Source organism: Eptatretus burgeri, chromosome 4 (assembly GCF_056783735.1).
Source record: "Eptatretus burgeri isolate ZD-2024b chromosome 4, Ebu_testis_v1, whole genome shotgun sequence".
NCBI lineage: Eukaryota > Metazoa > Chordata > Myxini > Myxiniformes > Myxinidae > Eptatretus > Eptatretus burgeri.
Window position 1 is genome coordinate 119,806,106 of NC_140964.1, and position 22,500 is coordinate 119,828,605.

At 44.4% G+C, this 22,500-nt stretch overlaps 1 protein-coding gene across 3 annotated transcripts in view; it reads right to left on the reverse strand.

Moving 5' to 3' along the window:
- LOC147028987 (discoidin domain-containing receptor 2-like) overlaps positions 1 to 22,500 on the reverse strand; it is a 128,427-nt gene that overhangs the window by 99,144 nt on the left and 6,783 nt on the right. The window contains exon 1 of one of the 3 annotated variants that reach the window (XM_085879885.1): positions 7,442 to 7,704. The exons of 1 other annotated variant lie outside the window; for it this stretch is intronic. The gene's annotated coding sequence lies outside the window, so the exon portion shown is untranslated. Of the gene's footprint in view, positions 1 to 770; positions 790 to 7,441; positions 7,705 to 22,500 lie in introns of those variants that run through there. One more of the 3 variants, XM_085879887.1, reaches the window with a different exon arrangement.

Here is a 22,500-nt window from a genome sequence, read left to right on the forward strand (position 1 = left end):
GTGCTTGAAGCTGCTGTCCTGTGAGCTGCCTATCATGCAAGCTGCTGACTCTCAAACACTTGTCTTGTGATTGTGTTGTGGCTTTGGATCTGCTGGACCTCTTCCTCTCAGAGATTCCTCCAGTTTCCAAGTGCCTTTTGATGGTGTAGAAAACTGTACTCACTGACACCTTGGCTTCTTTGCAATTTCTCTAAAGGAAAGACCGACACTTTTAAGAGTTATCATGGTCTGACTGTCTTCCTTTGTTTTTTTGTCTTTTTCTCACCATTATGATAGTAATTTCCTACTTCCTGCAGTGCAATATTGTCCAAATAATGCTTCAGAGGGTGAAGCAACACAGTCTGTTCCAACATTGCTTTTATACAAACAGAGGGTTTGTAACTAATCAACAAAAGTTGGGACACCTGTAGGAATTGTTTACATCAACTTTAATCAAATAGCCGACTATTTTTGGTCAAGTCTGTGATAATTACCTCCCAGTCTATCTCGGTCCGAACAATGCCCAACCAATGGAAGGAAAGGACAAACAGGGACAGGGTGGAAATCGACAAAAAATTTATCAATAATAAAATAAATAAATAAATAAACTTTTTATTGTCTGAGGTAAATAAACGAATTAATTTCAAAGCAAAATCAATCAAAATGCCAGGAAAGAGACAAAGAGAAGATACTTATTGGGGGGGGGTTGACTTACAGCTAAACACAGACAAGGGTACCCAAAAGATCATTCGGGGGGGGGGGCGGTGGGGGAGAAGAATCATCTCGCTCACCAGAGAGTAGTCATCCATGAAGCGAAAACGTCCTGAAATGTGTGCATGAGTGTCACGTCCATCGCCAGGACCCAGCCTTAAGATGCACCCTCTCGTGAACAGCCTTCAATGCCAGCGGACAACTGGGAGGGCACCGAGATCGTCTGTCACAGGCTTAGACCCTGGTGCTGCGACACGGGCAGCTCCTCACACTTCACGAAACTGGTGAGGTCCAGTGACCCACACGGTCCGTCGGTGACTGACCATGCCTCACTCGCCGTTGGCGCTGCTCACACCCACCACACGCTCGCTTGCTCACTTTCAGGCTTGCACACTTCCTCGCTTGCACGCTTCATCTCTGGTTCGCTTCTTCCCTCGCGCGCTTCAACTCTCGCTTTCTTTCTCTTTCTCTTCTCCCTCCTCTTTCTCTCGCACTTTTAGTTCTCTTGCCTCTGCTTTCCTTTCACTTCTCTCGCCTCCGCTTTCCTCCTCAGAATGGACCTCCAATTCGTTTTATATCTGTGGCCGTCTCGGCGGGCGCAGAGTCCCCTAGCTCACCCAGCCCCACTTGTGCAAAGTTACCATGACGACCCGTGAGCACTCAAAAAAGGTGGGCGTCTGCGCTCGCGAAAGAACGTTGCTGAGGAAAAATAAGGGCGGGCATCAGATCTCGTGAAAGAAATGTGTGTGAGCGTGTCTGTCGTAAAGAAAAAAGCTTCGCATAAGAGAGGGGATCTATTCTTTACCCTTCTCAATGCATCACATTTAAGATCCCATTGGACATGGGGATGGGGATAATCTGAACATGCATTTAAGGAAATAACTGTCTCAGGACCTGAATGTGTGGATGCATTAATCAGACCAGATTCTGAAATCAGTAACAACATATATATTATATATATATATATATATATATATATATATATATATATATATATATATATATATATATATATATATATATATATATATATCTTCTTCTTCTTCTTCTTCTTTCGGCTGCTCCCGTTAGGGGTCGCCACAGCGGATCATCCATATGATCCGCATAGTGATTTGGCACATGTTTTACACCGGATGCCCTTCCTGACACAACCCTGGTCGCCACTTGCGACACAGGGATCTGGTACACCTATTTTAACCGGGGTATACACAGGCCCAGTACACTGGTACTCATTTCGCCGACCTCGGAAGGATGACAGGCTGAGTCAACCCCCTGGTGTATTAATTCAGTGGCCCAACGGGGCTTGAACTCAGGACCTTTTGGATCCCAAGCCGCTGCCCAAACCACTGCGCCAACACCAGGCTAGTATGTATATATATATATATATATATATATATATATATATATATATATATATATATATATATATATATATATATATATATATATACATATACATATATATATACATATACATATATATATATATATATATACATATATATACATATATATATATACATATATACACACATATATACATACATATACATACATACATATATATAGATACATACATACATATACACACGCACACACGCACACACACACACACACACACACACACACACACACACACACACACACACACACACACACACACACACACACACACACACACACACACACACACACACACACACACACACACACACACACACACACACACACATAAATACATGAAAATAATGGGTGAGAACAAATTAAAATTATGGAAGAGTTGGATGAACTAGCGGACACACCGCGTGTGAAGCGAGCTCGACATGGTTGCTCTCAACGAACCATGGTCCACGGTAGCCAGCGACAGACTAAATATGAAGTGAGCTCGACATGTTTGCTCTTGCTGAACCCCGGTAGCCAGCGACAGATCGTGTGTGAAGCAAGCTCAACATAGCTGCTCTTGACAAACCACAGTAGCCAGTGACAGACCGTGTGTGAAGCAAGCTCGACATGGCTGTTCTCAACGAACCACGGTAGCCAGCGACAGATCGTGTGTGAAGCGAGCTCGACATGGCTGCTCTTGACAAACCACAGTAGCCAGTAACAGATTGCGTGTGAAGCAAGCACGACATGGTTGCTCTCAACGAACCACAGTAGCCGATGACAGACCATTTGTGAAGCGAGCTCGACATGGCTGCTCTTGACGAACCACGGTAGCCAGTGACAGACCGTGTGTGAAGCAAGCTCAACATGGCTGTTCTCAACGAACCACGGTAGCCAGCGACAGATCGTGTGTGAAGCGAGCTCGACATGGCTGCTCTTGACAAACCACAGTAGCCAGTGACAGACCGTGTGTGAAGCAAGCTCAACATGGCTGTTCTCAACGAACCCCGGTAGCCAGCGACAGATCGTGTGTGAAGCGAGCTCGACATGGCTGCTCTTGACAAACCACAGTAGCCAGTGACAGACCGTGTGTGAAGCAAGCTCAACATGGCTGTTCTCAACGAACCACGGTAGCCAGCGACAGATCGTGTGTGAAGCGAGCTCGACATGGCTGCTCTTGACAAACCACAGTAGCCAGTAACAGATTGCGTGTGAAGCAAGCACGACATGGTTGCTCTCAACGAACCACAGTAGCCGATGACAGACCATTTGTGAAGCGAGCTCGACATGGCTGCTCTTGACGAACCACAGTAGCCAGAAACAGAACACGTGTGAAGCGAGCTCAACATGGCTGCTCTCTACGAACCACAGTCCACGGTAGCCAGCGGCAGACCGTATACGAAGCTAGCTCAACATGGTTGCTCTCGACAAACCACGGTAGCCAATGACAGGCCACGTGTGTAGCAACCTAGATATGGTTGCTCTCAACAAACCATGGTCTATGGTAGCCAGCGAAAGACTGCAAATGAAGCACGCTCGACATGGCTGCTCTTGACGAGCCATGGTAGCCAGTGACAGACCGCGTGTAAAAAAAATAGCTCAACATGGCTGCTCTCGCCGAACCACGGTACTCAGCGAGACTGCGTATGAAGCGAGCTTGACATGGCTGCTCTTGATGAACCCCGGTAGCCAGTGACAGACCACGTATGAAGTGAGTTCGACATGGCTGCTCTTGACGAACCACGGTAACCAGTGACAGACCGCTTATGAAGCAAACTTGATATACAGTAGCTGCTCCCAATGAACCAAGGTAGCCAGTGGCACAGCACGTGTGAAGCTCGCTCGCAATGGCCGCTCTTGACAGACTACGGTAGCTAGAGACAGACCGTGTTCGATGGGAGCTCGACACGGTCATTCTTCATCCTCCCGAAGGTGAGTAGAGTTCGAAATTGGGGAGGGTTGGGGGGGGTTCACCATCATGGAACGACCTACGTGTCCAATTCTTGAATAAGAATGCTCCAGGCAGTTTAACCAACACTTACAGAGTTTCAAATCACCTTTTCTTTAATTTAAAATACTACAAATGTGTCGGTAAAAAAACCGTGCCCTCTCCAGACACATGCACATGTCCTGCCAGGCTGCGGAAGAGTTGCTCTCACCTGCTGCAGCAGACATGACACATGTGTGGAGCATAATTAAGCATGAGGCAAGATATGGGTGAAGCATAAATATGCATGAGGCAAGACATGTGTGGAGCATAATTATCCATGAGGCAAGACAGGGGCAGAGCATAATTATCCATCCATCCATCCATCCATCCATCCATCCATCGGGACCATACTCTGTGCAGAGCATCGATGCTGCCTAAGCAGTCTCCGTGGCTATTGGGCAGAATGCTGGACGGGTCACCACTCCGACACAGGATACCAGCAAGCTGGCACTCATTTTGCCAACTTCAGAAGATCTGAATGGCAGGTAGAGTCAACCCCACCTGGTATTAATTCAACAGCCAAGGGGGATTTGAGCTCAGAATCCTCAGATCACAAACCCACCACCCCAACCATCAGGCCAACACCAGGTAGAGCATAATTATGCATTAGGCAAAACATGAATATGCACAAAGCAAGACATGTGTGGAGCATAATATATACATTTTACATTCGAACTTGGTTACATCACAGAGGTTCGAGGAAATCAAAACAATTTTGCTGTGACTTCTTCTTCTTCTTCAACGGTTCTAATTATTCCCAGATTATTGTGGGATTGGCCAGGGTAAGCTTAGATTTCATTGGGGTCTTTCAAGAACCGGCTGGCCATGCCTGACATTCCACTAAGGCTATGGCTGGAATTTGAACTCTGGTGCCGGCGATAGTTGTCTTACTCCGCGAAAGACAACTTGGGATCTTTAACATCCCCTAACTAATGACGAAATACCCGTTTAACGTCCATTCGAGGGATGGCACGCACATTGATGCATCACGCTGCCTGTGAAATACCAAGATGACGGTTTATAGCCGGTCCGAGATGCAAACCCAGTCTTAACAGCTGAGAGGTGAGTGGGTGTACTTCTGGGTCATCCTGCCAAGTTATGTTGTCGTCTCAATCAACAAAATAATCCTCGACATTAATTTGGATAATATACTTACATTATTTTTGTAATACCTATTTATTTATTTATTCACTTAACTTACTTTTGGGTAGTATTTTGCTGTTACTTTGTCTGAACGATTTGTCTTAACGAGGGTCATGAAATTTTTCTAGTTAGGCCGATTTACAAAAAGCATACAATCTGCGCTACGGACTCAAAAACGTGTTCACCATCAATATCTACATGTATTCACGTGCTGTTTCAACGGGTCCTATTTCGTTCAAACCTGTACAACTCCCCACCCCACCCCCACACTCACTTCTCCACAAGCCCCACTACCAAATGCAAGTTGAGAAACCCTCCCCCTCACACTTGCCTCCTCCTAAATGGGTTGTATTTGCTAGTTATAGACTATAAATTCGAAAATGACCTCTCAGCATTCTATATATTTTCAAGCTCTCTCATCACAGATAATATATTTGCTTTCTTCGGTGGTAAATCAACTTAGGACATTCTCCTTTTGTTAATGCTACAACAGATGAATAACTCAAAATTAACACAACTTCGACACCTTCCAGCTTGTATAACTTTCCACTCGATGACATTTATGTCATCACGCAACACATGTCCTTCATGATAAACTTTCACACTCTCTCTGGTATATCACAAGTTAGCATACCAAACCTGATACAATTCCAGCCAAAATGTAAACTTTTACACATATTCATTTCATGCTCTTTGTAGAAATGTCCACTACATCATTAGTGCCAGATATGAAGTTGTATCAACAGTAACTACTGCACTGGATGATATAAAGCAATATTTAGTATAAAGGATAACGAGACCTCACATACAAATTGGTCTTGCATTCTCACCCTCTCCAGACACTTGATATCTCGTGTGATCCAATACAATTTGGTGACCGAGCAACATCATCCTCTCTGATGGTGGCAGCGACTGGGTTTTGTGCTTGCAATAGCAACTGTAGAAACTGTGACTTTTTGGTAAAACAATTGTTTGCATGACATAAGCCAGGAGGAATCCACTCATTTTATGTAAAACAATCAGGCCTTAAGATTACATGCTGGCTGGCTACAGTGACTAATGAATGCTGTGCCGGTGTGCCCCATCAATGTCCCCGTTATGATCGTTGATTTAATTTAAAAGTTAATTTAAAAGACGTTGACCATGTTGTCATGAACAAATTCATCTGGACATGTTTGGAAGAGGTAAATACATGCAAGCTTTCCAAATGCTCTCTGACAGCTTGATTTTATTGTCATTTTCCAAATTATCACCTTTGGGTGAAGGGAGGGGAATTGCCTTCTCAAAACCCCCACTACCCTCAATCAGAATTTGCTCGTCATGTGCCAAAATTGATATATTATAAAGGTTAACATGAAACAGTTTTATCATCCACAACTCAAAATACCTAACACTAACAAGATCTACAATATTGATGAAATCTCAGTCAGTCCAACCTTTTCCAAATCATAACTGCAAATCAAGATGACAATTTGGTGTCAGAGGTGTGATTATAAAAAGGAGCAGAGAGGTAGAAACACACCTCTGTGATCCCTTCTAGTTCTACGATCACACCTCTCACACCAAATTATCATCTTGATTGCACTCGTGATTCGGGAAAAGGTTGGACTGACAGATCGTCAAAATTCAGGGTTCACATCAACCTAGGACTGAAACCACGGTGGAGGAAACAATCTTGAAAGTAGTTAAAGCGAGCAACGTAGAACAACCCAAGTTCGAGTAAGAAGTTCTTTGCTTCCCTAGCTTTGACAGAAAATTTCAAAGCGTGTTAACATATAATTTGAAAAGAAATTCTTCCTGTTACCTTACTCATGTTAACCACCTTGAAATATTTTCTACTTCCAATTAAGACATCGATAGTTCCTAATGCCTAAAGTTTGCAAAATATTTTACAAATAACAGTGCTGTTTATGGTCCGTAGGTCAAAGGGGATGACATGGAGCCAACAAAATGAGTCGCTTAACTATACAAGCTTGTAACTGTAGTAGAGTGAAACAAAAGAAAAGGAATAACTTTGTGAGATGAAGGGTGAGGGAGAGGGAATGGAGAAAGGGTGGGGGAAGAGGAGGTTGGCGGTAGTGGGAGAGAGAAAAAGTTAACGGTGTAAAGAGAGAGTTAGCCCAGCAGCAACCTCCTCTTCCTCCACCCTCCCGTATACACACACACACACAAACACAAACACACAAACACAAGTCATGACTGGAGAGGTAGAGAGAGCAAGACAGACAAACTTGCCGATGACGTGGGTCAAAAAAATAAATAAATAATAAAAATCCTTCTTCTCCTCCACTGGAAGTCGAGACAAAGCTGAACTGAAAGATGCACACGATAGAGTTGGTTGAAAAGGTTTTGGATGATAGGATGAGAGCGGAGCGAGAAGAAAGGAGAGAAGGGTCGAGTTTGCTAAAGGAACGTGGACATTTTTTGAGGGGGAGGAGCGGAAACACGAAACGAAAGCAAGAGAGGGAGCTAGAGAGGAACCTTGGGAGGAGAAAAGAAAAAGTTGGAGATGAAGGGTGGAGGAAGAGGATGAGGATGGTGGGGGGGGTCATGGGGGTGTTGGGCAGGAGGAATCTTCACAAGGCACGACAACGTACCACAACCCAAAAGGGTGTCACAGAGATATGAAAATGTTTTTATGAACCAACCACATGGCAAATGTAAAATGAGACGACTCTGATTGTCTTCTTACAGTCCAGGTATCTACAGCTGGTGGCCCACGAGATGACGAGTCCTCTTTCTTCGCTGGTGGATAAGTCGTGATTTTAATTTCCTCCAAACATCGCATCCAACATCAAGATGATCTCGTGGAAAAGCTGCACAATCACAATGCATTCTTTCTTCAAAAGGGAAACCCGTTAGCATTGATGTATTTAAATGAACAGGTTGAAGTCTTGCACATCATTTGGTTTTCAGATTATGGCTTTTACCATTTACATTGGGTTATGAACCAATGAAACCTGGTGTTGGCTTAATGGTTCGGGTGGCTGGCTTGGGATCTCAGGGTCCTGACTTTGAGCCCTGTCGGTTGCTGAATTAACACCAGGTGGGGTTGACTGAACTTGTTATCCTTCTGAGGTTGGTGAAAGGTGTACTTCTTCTGAGGTGTACTGGTACAGAGGAACAGCATCACTGGCACAGCTGTGCCCTAACAAAGTGATAGCTACACAGTAGCCAAGCTGCTATGTGCAAGAAGAAGAAAATGAACCGAAGGAAATTTCATTATGGGGTTCTGAAACTTCCCATATAATGCAGTGCCACTTCATACTGACAAAATTATAGTTTTCTCACGATATCAAACCATGGGCTTCTTCATCCTATATTCATGAAGGAATGGGTTAATTAGAGAAAGAGCAGACAAATGGTGGTCACATTGAACATCTGATGCAACCGTCATCATTTGGTTCATAATGTCAATAACACAAAGGAAATGCTTTTCAAAATTTTTTTTACCTCTTGGCAGAAGGCCATGGACCCTTTGATTTGATTATCCATGACCACAGTATCGAAAAAGGTTCTGAATACAGGTACTTGGACATCGAGATTGATGGCAAATTGAAATGGAACAGGGATTCCTCCCTCACCAGCCATGGCACTTCAGCAACTAGGACTTCAGTGACTCCATCTGTTAACTTTCCAACATGGATTTCTCCAAATGGAAAATCCTCACTTCGGGACTTGGTGATTACTAACTTTCCTGCAAATGTCTCCTGCTCTTCCTTTGCTTCAATTGGTTCATCTGATGATATTGTCGTGTCCACGCCGGTTAAGACAGACCTGGACGGATAGCCGAACAGTTCTACCTTGGAGGCGAACAGGTGATCCTTGGAGATTAATGCGTGCGGGGGATGATAGGTGGCGAAGCACCTACCAGACGCGCTCACCAGGACGGAGGACAAGGGTTTATACTCAAACCCACAACGAATAGACAGACACAAGCAATCTTTAAGAAATCGGGGTTTAATGAACATAAATCAAATGTTTATAATGGAAATATCGTAGGGTCATTTACAGCAATTCCGTGACTGTGGAGAGCATAGGTTCGTTTCTCAGTGGATTTGTCTTCGATGAGGGTTAAATAAAAAATTTAGCCCCCATGCCCCTCGCAAAAATGCGGGCCAACTGCGTGAGAGCCCCAGATCTAAAATGGCCAGTGTCGGCCATGTTGGAAATTATCTTTCCAATGGTTTGGCCTTCAATGCTACACAGTATATGTATTCTGGGACTTTTGGGTCAAGAAATTCATATTTGATGTTGGTTTGATGATTTGACCTACTTTTGACCTTCAAATCCAAGATGGCTGCTGATTTTCAGCTGGGAAAGGTCAATTTTTCAATGTTGTCCTAGAGCCTTCATAATAGGCTCTAATGAAAGCTCTTTTCATGTTGAGTTGACATATGGACAGTAGAACTACAAGTAAATGCACAGAGGTCAACTTGATGGTCAAAAAGGTAAACATTTGTGGTTGATGAGGAACAAACCGTTGCTCTCCATGGTCACGGAATTGCTGTAAATGACCCTACTAATAAATCAAAACGTGATAATAAATACATGAGGTAAACTAGAGCTAACTTCGAGCCACGTCCATACAGATGAAGAAACAGACAATTGGAAAGATAAAAAAAAAAAAAATCCTTTCCTTCATTCTGGCACTTAGCCGGGTGTCCAGAGGTGATCTTTGAGGCACATGGGGATCGAACGACGATGTCCTGCATGGGAAACCGCACCCAAAATGGCACCAGCCCACTCTTTGTGCGGGAAACGTCCGTGGTAATTCACACGGGTGGTCCTCCTTCTTTAAGGGCCCACATACCTTCATACAGTTTATCATCATGAACGAATGTGTTGCCCCACCAATCTCTTACACCAGGTCTGCTCACAATGATGACCCACCTTCCTCCTTGAACACACAATGGAATAACACCGAATTATGGCTGACAGGCACACGTCTGTCTGTCTGTCTGTCTGTCTGTCTGTCTGTCTGTCTGTCTGTCTCTCTCTCTCCCCCCCCCCTTTGTGACTCAGCTGTAAAGTAATGGCTAGTGTCTTGCTCCAGCATGTGGGGACAAATTCACGTAGCATGAACATGAGAAACGCACTGCTATTTCGTTGTGCCGAGGGAGAGCCAGAGACGTCCTACGTGTTCTGACCGCCGTCTCCATACTCACATCTTCTGATGTTCACCGACCAATCATAAGCCTCGGGGCATGGCCTGTTGGCCCGATGCCGAGAAGGCAGTGTTTCTTGCCTGCTCAGAAATGTTTGGCCCTGTTGTTTTTGTCGAAAGTGCAGTTATTTTATAGCTGGTTTTGTAAATGCAAAAAACGTAGGAAAACATCACAGGGGGCAATCACATACTTGGAGAAATTAGCCTTGATCCCTACCTAATTAACACAGCACTACACCCCCCCCCCCCCCATGCGGTGATACATAACAATCTTAAGCTTACTGTTTCCATACTTAAATGGCATCGAGAAGTCTCCTGCTCATCCACGGACCATGCTACCCGATGCAATCCTACCATTACTTTGAAAAAATTCTCCCCCACAAACATAACAATACACTTTTGAAAGTGAACATCTCTGTGGCTATTCTCAGAGAGCTGCCCCAATGCTGGCAAATCTGGCAGGTCACTCGAGCAGATTGGGAGGGACTGCAAGTAGCCTTCTCTTTTCAGGACTGGTCTCCCGTATCTACTGTCACTGATGTGAACTCAGCCTGGGAATTCTTCCACAGAAACCTTGTGCGTCTGTCTCTGTCTCTCTCTCAGATTTATCCCATCTCATCTTCAATTATACCACCTTTATTTCCACCCAAAGTAAACTGAATCCTGTGGTGAGACCGTTGCTCTGAAACAACTTGCCCTCTCTTCCTGGAAGGCAATCTCAGTGCATTCCAAAAAGTCCACAACAAGTGTGTGTCCACTTTCAGGAGAGTCCGAAAACAACATCTGTCCACTCTCAAGATTTAACTTTTAAACTTGTCACTATTCTCTAAAACTTGATGGCACCTTGTTAAGTCAGTCTCTTGTGTATAAGCTCTCCCTCTATCCTTTCGCTCTCTTCAAATGGCACCACAGCCGGCTCTGCTCAGGAGAAGGCTGACTGGCTCAATTCTGTGTTTGCTTCAAAATCTTATCCCCAACCCCTCTTTCTCTATACTGAACCTTCCCAATCATAACCAACTGTTCCTGGACTCCATTTTATGCACCTGAGAAGGTGGACAAGTTGTCAACCTTCAACTCTGACTACGCTACTGGACAGGACGGCATCAGCTCACATGTCCTAAAAAATCTGCTCTGCTGCTATTGCACATCATTTGCCCTTCCATCTGCTTCAAAAACAGCAAACATCACTAAACTACATAAAAATATGCAAAAATAGATCCCCTCAATAACAGACCAATCAGATTACTTCTAATCATCAGCAAGGTCATGGAATCCATCATCGCAACTGACGTGAAATCCTTGCTTTTCTCCATCAACGTAATCTCAGATCATCTATTTGGATTTATACCTCGTCACTCTACCTGGGACATGCTGCTTCTACTCTCTCAACAATGGTATAGGTCCTCAATGTCAGACATGAGATCAGGGCCGGCTTTCTGGACATACCTCGAACTTTTGATACAGTCTAGCATCCTGCCTTACTCTCCAAATTCTCTTCCTATGGAATCCAAGGCCAACTCCACACATGGCTAACTGAATTCCTCGACTCTTGGAGCCAACATGTGACACTCAACATAATCCTTTCATCTCCCCAATCTGTCAAAGCTTCATCTCCTCTCCCCCAAGGCAGTGTTCTGGGTCCAGTCCTATTTCTGATCTACATCAATGATCTCTTTATCTATTTGCTGATGACTCTACCCTCTGCCATGACATCCCTCATCCTTCAGACAGGCAGGCAACAGCCTCTTCCCTCCCTTCCAATCTTGATAAAATCACAACCTGGTCAAACAATTGGAACAAGTCTTTAAATCCTGACCAGTCTCAACAAGTCTCTCAGTCAGTCAGTCTGTCTGTCTGCGTCTGTCTCTCTCAATCCCTCCCATGGCAACCCCCCCCCCCATCTACTTTTTAAACAATCATTCTGAAGAAGTTCAGTCAATCACACTCCTGGTTCTCACCATCTTTTTCAAATTTTCAAACAAAAAAACACAATTCAAAGTTGCCATCTGGGCATCCTCAGTCATACAAAGTCCTTCCTTGGCACACCTGAACTCCTATCCACCTACAAAGCCTTCATTTGCAGTTTGATGGGAGTACTGCTCTCCACTCTGGGCTAACTCACCTGCCTCACATCATGTTCAGCTTGACACCATGGAAACCAAGGCCTTCAAGATCATTGGAATCTCCTGCGCTGGGGCTGAATCTATGGATGGGCCTGTCACTTACCCATCAAAGCCAGGTCAGTGGGCTCTGTCTTCCACCACCTCCTTTCTCATCAGGCAGCCTCTGTTCTCACCATGCTTTGTCCTCCCCAAGTTTCTGCATGGCTCACACAGTCCATCGTCAACCCTTTCTGGTGAACCTACCTAAATCCAGGATTACTGCTCACCTCCACTCATTTGTTCCTCTTTTATCCCACCGATCAACTTCCACAATCTCTTAAATCTCATTTTACCCTCCAGGTCTTCAAGTCAACTGTTCACCACCATCTCAGATCATCTCCAATCGAAAACCATGACATTTTCTACCCTCGCTTACCCCCCCTTCCCCACCCCAACCCTTCCTCCTTGAAAATTTCCATTTTTTCCCCACTCCTGTGAGTTTTCTTCTATATCCATTTTGGCCTTCCCTGCTCCCATTCCTCCCCACACCCATTGTTTGTCCACGTCTCCCTCCATCTTGGCCTTCAATCCTGGTGCCTGGTGTCTGGTGTCCCCACCGTTACGTCCTGAGCCGTTTACTGTACTCACTCTTCCATGAACCTCAACTATGTATCCAAAAAAAGAAGGGTTGATCGATAAAGCAAACAAAAGAATGTACTTTATAGGGAAATTGAGAAGTATAATTACCTCCACCATTGTAAGCCTGGTGTTGGTTTAGTGGTTAGGGTGGTGGCTTGGGATCCTAGGGTCCTGAGTTCAAACCCCATTGGCCACTGAATTAAATACACCAGGGGGTTGACTCAGCCCGTCATCCTTCCGACGTTGGCAAAATGAGTACCAATGTGTACTGGTAGAAGGGCACTGCATCAGCGACACAGTCGTGCTTCCAAGAAATGATAGCTACCCCGGCAGCTAAGCTGCCATATGCAAGAAAAAGAAGAACCTCCACCAATGAAGGTGGATGGAAGTCATGTTTTAACCCCTTGCTGTCTGTCTCTTTGTGCATAAAATATCTCAAAAAGTTGTAGACGGATTCAGATGAAACTTGTTGGGCAGGTTGGGTATATAACAAGGAAGAATTGATTCGTTTCTGGTGAAGATCTGAATCTGGATCCAGATCAGAGATTTTTTTCAGTGATTCTTCAACATTGAGTGATGGGGCTAAAATGATATATCACACAATATCTCAAAAAAGTTATGCACGGATTCTGACGAAACTTGGCGGATGAGTTGGTTAGGTGACAAGAACGAACCGATTAAATTTTAGTTCAGGTCCGAATTCAGATCCAGCCTATCACTGGGATACAAAACGTAAACGAATCAGCTTTGTAGAGGTATGCGCTCTACCAAATGGCATTCCAGTGTTGATAATGGCATCTTGGTTTTTTTATTACTATTAGTTTTTTAATCATTCTGATCCAAAATAGTCTCGCATTCAATCTCATTTGTACTTTTGATAACTTGTCAAAAAGAAAATGTAAATTAACAAGTAAGACCCATGAAGATTGCACAAGTCAGCAAAGCCTCCCCTCAATTTGCATTCTGTATGAGAAACGTGTTCTACATAAAGTTCACAAGATGATGCAAGACCCATCACATCCACTCCATAATTACCCCGTGCCCAAGAAGCGAAAGGTGTGGTTAAGCAATAGGTTAATTTCTGTCTGTCTGTCCGTCCATCCATCTACGATCGAGGAACAATTTCATTTCAATCGAATGTCATATGTCGAACACGAATTGGAACTTTGGCTCTGAATTTGGCCCGATCGTGCATGAGCAGAGAGAAGTGAGATATTTTTTGTTTTACTCTGCCCATCTGTCTGGCAGTCAAACATAATTGAAAATCATTCCAAACAGGAAACTTACTGTTTTTAAGGATGTCATAAAGGACATAAACAACTGGAATGAAGAACTAACGTAAGATAAGGTGGTGTAAAAGTCATTGCATCAACGGCGGGAAATGTCCAGGATTAATTTTTAAATATATACACAACCTTTAAAAACTTCATTTCAATTGAATTACACACGTGAACACTGGAGAACACAAATTGCCTTCTCACCACTTCCAAAACCTCCAGTTTTGGAGGTACTTGGACATACTGAATAAGGTGGTGTAAAGAGACGCTGCATTGACGGTGGCAAACTTCCTGAATTATTTTTATCCGACATTTTAAAATCATTATCCAACTTCGGTTTAATTATTTACTTTAACAGTGTGTGGGGTAAGGTTTTCTATGAAGTCTCATTTTAGTTTTAATCTTCCAGACTTCCAATTATGTTTGACATACCCTATTATTAGCCTCCATTGGAGTTCGTCTCAAATGGGGGCTTATGGATGTGGTCTCGATTTTTGTGTGCGTGCATGCGTCCGCAACCATATCTCGAACATGTATGAACCGATTTTATTCATACTTGGCACACAGATAACAAATGTTTGCTTACATATATGTACGCCATCTTTTTTTTTTCCAAGATCAGGTCTAAGATGGCCGACTGGAGGCCCTTTTAGTTGTAAAAAAACCCCAAAAACCCAATGTTGAACACTTCCTCAAGCATTTCTCAGACATGGATTTACCGATGTTGTTCCAACTTGGCACACAGATAAAGAATGATGGCTTACATATGCACACAATTTGTTTTCGAGATCAGACCCAAGATGGCCGAGTGGTGGCCATTTTAGTTGTTAAAAAACAACAAAAAAAAACTGTCGAATGTCCTCAACCATTTCTTGGACATGTATTTACCGATGTTGTTCAAACTTGGCACACAGATAAAGAATGATGGCTGACATATGCACATTTTTTTTGAGATGAGATCCAAGATGGCCGACTGGTGGCCATTTTGTTACTTAAATGTGTCCCCAACCAAGCTGTTGTGCCCAATGCAATCTACATGTTCCATGATAATGCAAGAAGGGTTTGATACAATGTATACTCCTGTAGATATGCAGCCAAAAAAAAAGAAGTGTTGATTGATAAAGCAAACCAAAGAATGTACTTTCCAGGGAAATTGAGAAGGTAATTACCTCCACCAATGAAGGTGGTCACGGTCATCGCTCCATTGGTGGCTCCATGCTCCACCAACCAATAATTACCTCCCTGATCCATCAGTCATCATTACTAAGTTTTCTGGTTATTGAATTGCTAGGGGAATTCAAATTTCTTCATTTTATAATGGGGACAATAAATCATCTTGAATTTTGATGAATAAATCTCCAAAGAATATTGTTCATATTTCATGAACGCATCATTGCTTTATACAGATTAAAACGTGTCAATCGTAATATTGACTTCCAAGATGTTATCGATGTGCAAGGAATTTTTATGTGCACAAGAAATCGGAGTTATAGACTTCTACTCACCGCTAAAGGTTGATGACTTCATCCAGTCTGAGCAGTGTCTCATAAGCTGGTGTAAAATTTTAGAAACATAAGAAAGTGATTGATCAGAAAGGTGTAAAAATTGTAGTGTAAAACAATAAACTATCCCAAAGTTCCAGGCTCCAAAAAAAAAAATTGCACAAAACGAGTTGGTCTGCGCAGGTTGCTGCGCCAATTACTGTACTGGGAACTCAGCAGACGCTCCCTGGTGGTTGTCGTCATCGGACGTAGCTTCGAAAGACATGACAAGAGATCACATTGGGGTCACCAATATAGGAAATCAGAGTTATCGACTTCTACTCAACTCTAAAGGTTGAGTGAGGACTTTGTCCAGTGTGAGTGGTGTCTCATAAGCTGTTCAGCTCGAGTGCTTGTAAAGTCCTGACTTCAATAAGAAGCAAGAAAACAATGAAGGAGTATCGCCAGTGGGCCAATTTGGCATCATGTACACAAAGCAATAAGATTCACTCTATGATGCGAGTGTCATAAATGTCATGGAGCAGAGTTCATGTCATGGAGTAGATACACCTATCAGCAATGGGTGTGGCTGAAATAGCCGAATCCAGTAATTAGAAGGGGTGTCCGCATAGTTTTGGCCATGTAGTGTATCTCGAACATTTGACAGTCTGGCATCCTGCCTTGATGGTAAAAACTCTGCCTATGGCATCCAGAGCCACCTCCTCTGATGGTTTACACACTTCCCCCACTTTCATAATCAGCATATGGGTCTCAATGGAATATTCTCTTCTCTTCTCTCACTGTAAAATCTGGAGTGCCCCAAGACAGTGTCTTTGGCCCATCCTGCTCCTCGTATTCATCAATGGTCTTTCTTCTTCTGTGGAAAATCCAACTTTTTTATTTTTTTTATTTTTTTTTTTTTTTTTTTTTGTATACCTTGGTCGAGGCTCGTATGAGAGCTAACACACAACTCACAGCAAGGAGGCATGAGACAAGAGGGGCGGGAGTGGAAGGGACAAAACAGTGGGGAACAGACACATTAGGTGAACTGTGGAAGGGAGTGGGATGGGGATGGGACGGGGAACATGGCGAGGGGAAGATGGACATTAAAGGGACTTTCAGGAAGGAAAGCAGGAGAATTGAAGGAAGTGGGCTTGGGTGGATTATCGGGGGTAGAAAAGATCGAGGATTTGGATGGGGGAAGATAAGAGGTGGTGGTGAACAGCTGTTTTGAAAGCCTGAAGGGAAGAATGGGAAAGAATAGAGTGAGGAAGTTTATTCCAAAGGCGGGAAAAAAGAGGAATGAAAGAGTGAAGATGAGCAGTGATTCGTGATTTTGGTAGTTTTACCAGAAGGGGGTTGTTGGCGGACCTTGAGCGCCCTGTGGAAATGTGGTTGGGACAAATCGCAGAGAGAGCAGGGGGGCAAGGCTGGAGAGGAGTCGGTAGAAGACAGAAAGACCACCGACCAACCTGCGGTGATTGAGTGAGAGGCCCAAAGACTCAGCTTCATTGCGGGAGATGCCAATGATCTTAAAAGCCCTGGTTTCGACAGCGTGAAGTCGAGAAAGGTGGGAGGCAGGAGCACCAGCCCAGAGGGGAGAGCAGTACTCCATCAGGCTACGGACAAAAGCTTTGTAAGTGGTCAGGAGCTCAAGAGGGCCGAGGAAGGACTTTGCACGACGGAGGATTCCCAGTCGGCGACTGGCTTTTGAGGCAAGGTTGGAAATGTGACTTTCCCAGGAAAGGTCATGGCAGATAGTGAGACCCAGAAGCTTGAAAGAAAAGACTTCTTCCAGAGGATTGTTGAGAAAGTGGATGGGGGGTTTTGTAAACGGTCCTTTCGAAGAGACATAGTGAGAGTGTGAGATTTGTCTGGATTGAAAGACATGTTCCACGTGTTGGACCAGTTTGTGATTTTATCCAGATCTGCAGTGAGTGAAGAAGCTGCTGCTTGCCGGGCTGAGGGATGACAGATGGTACGGCAGAGGGTTGAGTCATCGGCAAAGAGAAATAGAGGATTTTCCAGAGAGTCCGAGAGATCATTGATGAAAACCAGAAAAAGAACAGGGCCCAGAACGCTACCTTGAGGAACTCCAGCCTGCACAGGAAGAGGGGATGAAAGAACTCCATTTAGGGCCACACGTTGACTGCGACAGGAGAGGAAGTCTGCGAGCCATGAGTGGAGATGGCCTTGAATACCATGGGCAGAGAGTTTGGTGAGTAGGGCAGGGTGCCAGACTGTGTCAAAAGCACGTGATATGTCCAGGGATACGGCTCGGATTTCCTGTCTGGCATTGAGGACCTCCATCCATTGATGGGAGAGCAGTAGCAGCATATCTAGGGTAGAGTGACCTGGTCTGAAACCAAATTGATGATTGGAAATCAAGCCATTGGAGAAGAGGAAGGATTTCATGTCTGAAGCGATGATGGATTCCATAACCTTGCTGATGATTGGGAGAAGGCTGATTGGTCTATAGTTACAGGGATCTGTTTTTGCACCTTTTTTAAGCAGGGCAGTGATGTTAGCAGATTTCCAAGCAGATGGCAGATGACCTTGGGAAAATGAGAGGGTGAATAGAACAGAGAGAGGGTGAGCAAGAGCAGAAGAGCAGGCTTTGAGGACACGTGGGCTGATGCCGTCTGGACCGGTTGCAGAATCTGACTTGAGGTTTGAAAGCAAGCTCTCCACCTTGTCAGGAGAAAAGGATACAGAGTCCAGGGACAGTTGGGTGCGACTGGGTAAAGTGGGTAGAGATAGTGATGGGTTTGGGACACAAGATTTAGCTGCAAACACCGAGTTTAGACATTCAGCTTTATCACGTGTGGAATCAGCAGTGCGGCCATTTGAGGTAAGGGAGGGGATGGAGGGGGAACATACACCAAAAACAGATTTGATTAAACGCCACCAGGATTTTGAGGAGGGAGAGAGGTTTGAGAGTTCAGACTTGAGATGAGAAAGATGTTGTTTTCTGGCTCTCCTGAGGGTAGCTACACACTTGTTCCGAGCTTTGTGGAAAGAACTGAGATTGCCCTCAGTTGGGTTTGCTTTCCATGAGGCAAAGGCAAGTTGTTTCAGGACAACTGCCTCGCCACAAGCTTCAGTAAACCAAGGGCGGGAGGAAGGGTAAGACAACTGAACACGAGAGGGGATAAATCTGTGCATGAGGGAGAGCAAGTTTCTTTGAAAGAATTCCCAGGATGAGTTGATGTTTGAGAAAGTAGTGATAGGAGACCAGTCTGTAAGTTTGATGGCTGCTCGCAGACCCTGCCAGTCGGCTTGAGTGAAATGCCAGACTCGACGGCGGTGAGGTGGTTCTCTGATAACAGCCAGAGAGATGTCCACTTTAATAAGGACGTGGTCAGAAGAACCAATTGGAGCGAAGGAAGAGCAGCAGATATTGTCAGGGAAATTTGTCAAAATCAGATCCAGAAGAGATGGAGTACCATTGGTTGAGATCCGGGTCGGGAAGTTGACCGATTGAGTCAGTCCCAAATGAGTCACAGAAAGCTTTTGCTGATGTCCCATGGCAGGTGAGAGAGGTACCCACACCTAGCCAACTGGCGTGATGACAATTGAAGTCGCCACATAAGAGGAAGAGAGAGTTTGGATGAGAAGATAGAAGATGGTCCATGTTTTCGGAGAGTGAGGTGTAGATGGAGTCATCACTGTTCGGTGGACGGTACAGTACACATATAAACATGAGGTGGGAGTGGAGGGGAAGCCGAAGCCAGAGGTATTCCTGGGGGTGTGGGGGAGTGAGAGCAGTGCAGGGAGAGTGAGGAATAGAGTCTTTGATGAAGAGAGCAACACCTCCACCAGGACGAGGCTCAGGTCTGTCATACCGTAAGAGGGAGTAACCAGGGAGAGATACTTGGGAGTCAGACACGTCTTGGGAGAGGAAAGTTTCTGTTAGGCAGATAAAGTCTGGTTTGTCAGTGGCAACCTGCATGGAAAGATCTGAAAGGTTTGAGCGAAGGCCCCGGATATTTGAGGTCCACACTTTTAATGAAGAGGTAGGGGAGGAGGCTTTTGGTGCAGGAGGTGGAGGGGCGGGGGAGGGTCGGACGAGGGACGAGGGGGAGGTAAGGAGGGTTGCTGAAGGAGTGTGGGGTATTGCAGAATAGCGAGGGGAGGGGGCCGAATGAGGAGGAGAAAAGGCTCTGTGGTGCTGTGAGAGAGGGGGGACAAGAGACAAGGAAGATGGCAGTTGAGGATTTGAGAAGGTGGAGTGAAGAGATGGAGGTGAGAGGGCAGTGGAGGGAGGCAGGTTGGTGGATGAGAGGGGGGCAACTTAGAGAAGGAAGAGTGAGGGGGATGAAAGGTGGGAGAAAGGTGAGGGGGAATTTTTGAAAGAGGTGAGAGGGAGGCTTGGAGGGAGAAGAGTGGGATGGTTGCTTTGAGAGTGAGAGTGAGGGGTGAGGGGGGTGAGTTGGCACTGAAGTTGGAAAAAAAGAATGGTTGATGGAAAGCGAGCATCCATGGCAAACTGTGGTTTTTAAAAGTTTTAGGTCAGAGATGCGATTTAACACAATTCTTGATGGATGCAATGAAGGCGAATTCAGAGCATGGAGAGAAGAAGCGCTGTAATAGTTGGATTTTTTAGGCAAGGAATGAAGGAGAGGTCGAAATGAGAGCAGTCTGTTAAAATAGCAGAAGAGTAGTGCATTGTGAAACAGTAAAGAGTACCACATGTGTGAGAGAGGAAGATGAAGCATTATAAGATCGTTTTTGTTGTTAATATTAATGTATGAGAGAGTTCAACAGATTAGGTCATGGAAGTGTAAAAAAAAAAAAAAAAAAAAAAAAAGAAATCGAGGAAGACGAGGAGGAAGTTAAGAGGAAGAAGTAGCAGAATCGGGAGAAGGTTGTTGTTGTTGGGTTTTTTTATTTTTATTTTTATTTTTATTTTTTTTTTTTTGAGATAAGAAAGAGATTAGTTGGGAGAATGGGGGATGTTTGGAAAGTGGGGAGGATGAAAATTGAAGGTAATGGGGAGGATAGAAATTGAAGGTAATGGGGAGAAAAAACAAACAAAAAAAAAAAAAAAAAAAAAACGATCGAACACCAAGTGGAACCGGTCGGCCTCAAGCCTAGGACTAGGCCTCAAACACCAGGTGAGAACGTCGACATAAATACTCACAAAATAGCACGATTTTTGAAACAAAACCGAACTAGGAACACACATTAACATGTAGGTGAGAAAATTAAACAGTTAAAACGGGACAAATAACAACCGGAACTTAACTTTGAGAATGTCAGCAGGGAGCCCCGAAGGAGACCTCTTGCCGCTCAAAACCGGAACCGGAAGTCCAACTTATCTCTTTGTTGATGACTCCAACCTCTGATGTAGTGTCTCTCATCTCTCTATAATTCCATCAATCTGTGACCGCTGTTGCTCGACAACCACTGGTCCGATCTAATTGAAACTTGCCAGGTATATTGTTGGGGACCTGAGTATGTGCCTTTTCAAGGTTTGATATTAATCGGACAAGTGGTTCCCAAGTTATGGCCATTTATTTACCAAACCAATCACAGGACACATTGCTGCGTAGGCATGGCCGATGGGGAAAGGGCACCATTTAGTTACCAATGACAGGACATGTTGCTGCGTAGGCGTGGGCGTTGGGGAAAGGGCGCCATTTAGTTACCAATGACAGGACACGTTGCTGCGTAGGCGTGGGCGTTGGGGAAAGGATGCCATTTAGTTACCAATGACAGGACACGTTGCTTGGCGTTTTGCACCCACAGTATCTATCTTCTATTTATAATTCCAGCAATCTGTTTGTTTGCCTTTTCAAGGTTTGCAATTAATTGGACAAGTGGTTCCCAAGTTATGGCCAGGTTAGAGCGCGTTCCCCATTATGGGTTACAATGTACGGACTTCCGGATAGTGATGAATTACTGTATTATAATAATTTCTCGATTTCTTATGGGCATTTATAGATAAACACAATGCCCCAATCCAGTCGTCGTTTACGAGAGCGAAGGAACAGCCTGTGTGGTTGTTTGAAAGTTTTTTTCTTTTTCTTTTTTTTGCACGCATGGCCACGGACGTATGGCCACGCACGTATGGGCACGCACGTATGGGCACGCGAGAGCTAAGGAACAGCCTGTGTGGTTGTTGTTTCTGGCACGCAGTTTGAAAGTTTTTTTTTTATATTATTTTTTGTTTTTTTTTTGGCACGTACGGCCACGCACTAGTCTTTCAAATAGGCAGAAAGGATCATCTAGCGAACTCTCCAAAACACTTATTTGAGAAGCTTCTTGAAGAAGTTGTCACCCAAAATTTTTGGCCTTACAATGAGCTATGATCTTTCTTGGACAAACCACATTTCTAAGTTAGCTTTTAAAGCAAGCTGCCAACTGGGCATCCTCCATCATGCAAAGTGTTTCCTTGGCAAATTTGAATGTTTATCAGCTTACTAGGCCTTCATCCACAGCAAGATGGTATATTGCTTTCCCCTCTGCACTGGAACACTTGCTTCACACCTTGCATTGATTGATGCCGTGGAAACCGAGGTCATCAAAATCATTGCAATCTTCTGCGATGAAGCTGACTTTATGGGACTGATCCTCTCGGATCGCAGACATGTCGGTGGCCTCTGTCTTCTACCGCCTCGTTTTG